Source organism: Rhagoletis pomonella, unplaced genomic scaffold (assembly GCF_013731165.1).
Source record: "Rhagoletis pomonella isolate Grant_MI unplaced genomic scaffold, Rhpom_1.0 Rhpom_scaffold_00001, whole genome shotgun sequence".
NCBI classification, from domain to species: Eukaryota; Metazoa; Arthropoda; class Insecta; order Diptera; family Tephritidae; genus Rhagoletis; species Rhagoletis pomonella.
This window is the reverse complement of record NW_023458555.1, coordinates 113,408,950-113,409,541: the sequence shown is the minus strand read 5'-3', so window position 1 is coordinate 113,409,541 and position 592 is coordinate 113,408,950.

Here is a 592-nt window from a genome sequence, read left to right as displayed (position 1 = left end):
ATGTGTGCCCTATGAGTGTGCGTAACTAATCTTAAGACTTGTGCAACAAGACTTAACAGACTGGCTTTGGCGTTAAACTGTCCATCACTGACAGGCCAACCTAATATTACCGGCGTGTATTTTTCTACGCACGCACGCAAGTTTTTCACATTTGAGTAACCAAAATAAATTTGCGTGCGTGATATTTCAGAGTTGCATTTCTGTCACGCCAAATCGAAATATAACGCAACACAAATCTTGGAATTTGAGTTAGCTTTTTACGCACGCCGTCAATTTCGGTTGGTCCCATACAAGTTATATGTGCATGGGAAATTTTTGACAGTAAACTGGCGGTTTGCGTGAATATTAGGTTGGCCTGTGATTTGGGGATATTGCTTTAGAGGATTTTGGCGGGGCTTCTGTGTAAAACTTTTTAAATTTATTACTCATTTGCTAATTGAGCTGCGGCAATGGTTTCAATTACCGAAATTTAAATATTTTTATATTATTATTATTTATGGATCAAGAAGCCTTTTTTCTGATTAAACGAAAGCACAAATATGTACGTGGAATGTGGGCTATGTATAAAAGCAGTCAACGGCGACTTGCTAAA